The sequence below is a fragment of the Arachis hypogaea genome, chromosome 3, assembly GCF_003086295.3.
Source record: "Arachis hypogaea cultivar Tifrunner chromosome 3, arahy.Tifrunner.gnm2.J5K5, whole genome shotgun sequence".
NCBI classification, from domain to species: Eukaryota; Viridiplantae; Streptophyta; class Magnoliopsida; order Fabales; family Fabaceae; genus Arachis; species Arachis hypogaea.
This window is the reverse complement of record NC_092038.1, coordinates 99,012,025-99,017,578: the sequence shown is the minus strand read 5'-3', so window position 1 is coordinate 99,017,578 and position 5,554 is coordinate 99,012,025. Positions and strand designations below refer to the sequence as shown.

Sequence of the window (5,554 nt, the reverse complement as noted above, 5' to 3'; positions counted from 1 at the left end):
CCTGGAAATAAAATTAAAAATTTTGAGTTTCTTATTTTCTTTTTCAAAATAATTTTCGAAAAAAATTTATAAAATCATAAAATCAAAAATAATTTGTGTTTCTTTTTTGAGTCTAGTGTCACATTCTAAGTGTGGTGTCAATTGCATGTTTTTAATAATCATTGCTTTTTTCAAAAACTCATGCATTGTGTTCTTTATGATCTTTAAGTTGTTCTTGATGATTTTCTTTGTCTGATCTTTAAATTCTCTTGTTTTGTGTCTTTTGTTGTTTCTTATGTGCATTCTCAAATTGTTAGTGTCTCTAGTATAAAAATTTCTAAGTTTAGTGTCTTGCATGTCTTTTTTTTCTTAAAATTTTTTAAAAATATGTTCTTGATGTTCATAATGATCTTCAAAGTGTTCTTGGTGTTCATCTTGGCATTCAAAGTGTTCTTGCATGCATTCCTTGTTTAGATCTTAGTTTTTCATGTTTAATTTCATTCTATTGTTTCTCTCTCTCATCATTAAAAATTCAAAAAAAAAATTCAAAATTATGTCTTTTCAAGTCAATAATACAGAGAATTGAAGATTCAGAACATACAGCAGAGGAATCACAGAGAAAAAGCTGGGCGTTCAAAACGCCCAGTAAGAAAGGATTTCTAGCGTTTAAACGCCAGCCAGGGTACCTGGCTGGGCGTTTAACACCCAAAGAGGAAGCATTATGGGCGTTAAACGCCAGAATGGATAGCATCCTGGGCGTTTAACGCCAGGATAACACAAGGGAGGTAATTTTGTTTTCAATTCAAATCTTTTTCAATTTTTCAAGTTTTAAAACTAATTTTTCAAAATCTTATCTTTTTCATAACCTCTCTTATCAATCATATCTTTTTCAAAATCAAATCTTTTTCATTTTTCTTTTAATATTTTCAAAAATCCTTGCTAACAATTAATGTTGTGATTCAAAAACTTCAAGTTTGTTACTTTCTTGTTAAGAAAGGTTCAATATTTAAATTTTAAAATCATATCTTTTAATTTGTTGTAGTCAAGTCATCAATTTTAAAAATCAAATCTTTTTTTTAAATTGTTTTTCAATCATATCATTTTAAATCAAATATTTTTCTCAATCGCATCTTTTTAAATTTTAATTTCAAAATCTTTTTCTAACTTCTTATCTTTTCAAAACTTACTATTTCTTATCGTTTTCAAAACCACTTAACTAATTTTCTCTCTCTAATTTTTGAAAACCACTGACAAATTTTTCAAAATTCTTTTTAATTAACTAATTATTTTAAAATCTAATTTTATTTTATTTAAAAATTTTCAAAAATTCTCTCTCTCCCATCTCTTTCTATTTAATCACTAACACTTATTCTCCTTTAATAATTTGGACCCCCTCCCTCTCTATAAGTTCGAATGCTTCTCTCTACCTCATCCTTTTATTCTTTTTTTCCTCTGACACATCAAAGAATCTCTATACTGAGACATAGAGGATTCCATACTTTCTTTGTTTTCTTCTCTTTCATATGAGTAGGAACAAAGATAAAGTCATTCTTGTTGAAGCTGATCTTGAACCTAAAAGGACTCTAAAAAGGAAGCTAAGAGCAGCTAAAGCACAAAACTCTAAAGAGGACCTGACAGAAATTTTTGAAAAGGAAGCAGACAAAATAGACATAGCCGAACCCAACAACAACAATGCAAGGAAAGTGCTTGGTGACTTTACTACACCAACTCCCGACTTCTATGGGAGAAGCATCTCTATTCCTGCCATTGGAGCAAACAACTTTGAGCTTAATCCTCAATTAGTTTCTCTGCTATAATAGAATTGCAAGTTTCATGGACTTCTATTGGAAGATCCTCATTAGTTCTTGGCTGAATTTTTGCAAATCTGTGACACTGTTAAGACCAATGGAGTTGATCCTGAGATCTACATACTTATGCTTTTCCCTTTTGCTGTAAGAGACAGAGCTAGTATATGGTTGAACTCACAACCTCGAGACAGCCTAAACTCTTAGGAAAAACTGGTCAATGCCTTCTTAGTTAAATTCTTTCTACCTCAAAAGATGAGTAAGCTTAGAGTGGAAGTTCAAACCTTCAAATAGAAAGAAGGTGAATCCCTCTGTGAAGCTTGGGAAAGATACAAGCAATTGATCAGAAGGTGTCCTTCTGACATGCTTTCAGAATGGAGTATCATAGGTATCTTCTATGATGGTCTGTCTGAGTTATCCAAGATGTCATTGGACCATTCTGCAGGTGGATCTATTCATCTAAAGAAAATGCCTGCAGAAGCCCAGGATCTCATTGAAATGGTTGCAAATAACCAGTTCATGTACACTTCTAAAAGAAATCCTGTGAACAATGGGACAACTTAGAAGAAATGAGTTCTTGAGATTGATACTCTGAATGCCATATTGGCTTAGAACAAATTATTGACTCAACAAGTCAATATGATTTCTCAGAGTCTGACTGGATTGCAAGCTGCATCCGGCAGTACTAAAGAAGTGTCTTCTGAAGAAGAAGCTTATGATCCTGAGAACCATGCAATGGAAAAGGTGAATTACATGGGAGAACCCTATGGAAACACCTATAATCCTTCATGGAGAAATCATCCAAACCTCTCATGGAAGGACCAACAGAAGCCTCAACAAGGCTTCAACAATAATAATGGTGGAAGAAATAGGTTAAGCAATAGCAAGCCTTTTCCATTATCTTCTCAGCAACAAACAGAGAACTCTGAGCAGAGCCGTCCTGGCTTAGTAACCATAGTCTCTGATCTATCTAAAACCATACAAAGTTTCATGAATGAAACAAGGTCCTCCATTAGAAATTTGGAGGCACAAGTGGGTCAGCTGAGTAAACAGGTTACTGAAACTCCTCCTAGAACTCTCTCAAGCAATACAGAAGAAAATTCCAAGAGAGAGTGCAAGGCCATAACTATGACCAACATGGCCGAACCTGGAGAGAGTGAGAAGGACGTGATTCCTAGTGAGAAAAACCTCATGGGACGTCCTCTGGAAAAAAAAGGAGTTCCCTATTGAGGAACCAAAGCAATCTGAGACTCATATAGAGACCATAGAGATTCCATTGAACCTCCTTATGCCATTCATGAGCTCTGATGAGTATTCTTCCTCTGAAGAGGATGAAGATATTACTGAAGAGCAATCATGAAGCTGAATGCCAAGTTATTTGGTAATGAGACTTAGGAGGATGAACCCCCTTTGCTCACTAATGAACTGAATGACTTGATTAGGCAGACATTACCTCAGAAGAAACCGGATCCCAGAAAATTCTTGATACCGTGTACCATAGGCACCATGACCTTTGAGAAGGCTCTGTGTAACCTGGGATTAGGCAAAAACCTCATGCCACTCTCTATAATGGAGAAACTGGGAATCTTGGAGGTACAAGCTGTAAGAATCTCACTAGAGATGGCAGACAAATCCATGAAATAGGCTTATGGACTTGTAGAGGTTGTTTTATTGAAGGTTAGGGCCTTTACATTCCTACTGACTTCATAATCCTAGACACTGGGAAGAATAAGGATGAATCTATCATCCTTGGCAGACCCTTCCTAGCCACAGCAAAAGCTATGATTAATGTTGACATAAGAGAGTTGGTCCTTCAAGTGAATGAGGACTACCTTATGTTTAAGGCTCAAAGATCTCCTTCTGTACACATGGAGAAGAAGCATGAAAAGCTTCTCTCAATACAGTGTCAAACAAAGCCCCCACATTCAAACTCTAAGTTTGGTGTTGGGAGGCCTCAACCATGCTCTGAGTATCTGTAAGGCTCCATGAGAGCTCACTGTCAAGCTATTGACATTAAAAAAGCGCTTATTGGGAGGCAACCCAATTTTTATTTATCCATGTTAAATTTCCATTTTCCATTGTTATTTTATGTTTTTTTTAGGTTGATGATCATGTGGAGTCACTGATGAGCGGATAATTTATACGCTTTTTGGCATTGTTTTTAGTATGTTTTTAGTATGTTTTAATTAGTTTTTATTATATTTTTATTAGTTTTTATTTAAAATTCACTTTTCTAGACTTTACTATGAGTTTGTGTGTTTTTCTGTGATTTCAGGTATTTTCTAGCTGAAATTGAGGGACCTGAGCAAAAATCTGATTCAGAGGCTGAAAAAGGACTGCAGATGCTGTTGGATTCTGACCTCCCTGCACTCGAAGTGGATTTTCTGGAGCTACAGAAGCCCAATTGGTGCGCTCTCAATTTCGTTGGAAAGTAGACATCCTGGGCTTTCCAGCAATATATAATAGTTTATACTTTGCCCAAGAATTGATGGCCCAAACCGGCGTTTCAAATCAGCTTCAGAATTCCCGGTGTTTAACGCCTGAACTGGCACAAAAGTTGGAGTTAAACGCCCAAGCTGGCACAAAAGCTGGTGTTTAACTCCAGGAAAAGTCTCTACACATGAAAGCTTCAATGCTCAGCCCAAGCACACACCAAGTGGACCCCGAAAGTGGATTTTTACGTCATTTACTCATTCTTGTAAACCCTAGGTCACTAGTTCACCACAAATAGGACTTTTTGCTATTGTATCTGGACCTCATGACACATTACACGTTTCTGATTGTATCTTCTACGACATGAGTCTCTAAACCCCATGGTTGGGGGTGAGGAGCTCTGTTGTGTCTTGATGGATTAATGCAATTACTACTGTTTTTCATTCAATCACGCTTGCTTCTATTCTAAGATATCACTTGTTCCTCAACTTGATGAATGTGATGATCCGTGACAGTCATCATCATTCTCACCTATGAACGTGTGCCTGACAACCACCTCTGTTCTACTTTAGATTGAGTGAATATCTCTTGGATTCCTTAATCAGAATCTTCGTGGTATAAGCTAGAATTGATGGCGGCATTCAAGAGAATCCGGAAGGTCTAAACCTTGTCTGTGGTATTCTGAGTAGGATTCAAGGATTGAATGACTGTGACGAGCTTCAAACTCTTGAGAGCTGGGCGTTAGTGACAGACGCAAAAGAATCACTGGATTCTATTCCAACTTGATTGAGAACCAACAGATGATTAGTCGTGCTGTGACAGAGCGCGTTGAACATTTTCACTGAGAGGATGGGAGGTAGCCATTGACAATGGTGAAACCCTACATACAGCTTGCCATGGAAGGAGCCTTGCGTGTATGAAGAAGAAGACAGTAGAAAAGCAGAGATTCAGAAGATAGAGCATCTCCAAAACCTCAACCTGTTCTCCATTACTGCAAAACAAGTATTTATTTCATGTTCTTCTACTTTTCACAATAAAACCTGAGAATTATTGATATCCTGACTAAGAGTTACTTGGACGACCCAGTGCACTTGCTGGTTAGTTGTGCGGAATTGCAAAAGTTTGATTGCAATTTCATGCACCAAGTTTTTGGTGCCGTTGTCGGGGATTGTTCGAGTTTGGACAACTGACGGTTTATCTTGTTGCTTAGATTATGACTGTTTTATTTTTGTTGGTTTAGAGTCTTTTATTTGAGTTTAGTTTCATATTTTAAGTTTGGTGTCAATTGCATGCTTTTGTTTTCTTTCAATTTTTTGAATCCGCATGTTCTTAGTCCC

General features: G+C 36.5%; 1 non-coding gene across 1 annotated transcript; it reads right to left on the bottom strand.

The window, feature by feature from the left end:
* Positions 1-2,045: 2,045 nt before the first annotated feature.
* LOC112793196 (small nucleolar RNA R71) lies at positions 2,046-2,153 on the bottom strand. The gene has a single exon (XR_003197902.1). It is a non-coding gene; the product is annotated as a small nucleolar RNA R71 (small nucleolar RNA).
* Positions 2,154-5,554: the final 3,401 nt, after the last annotated feature.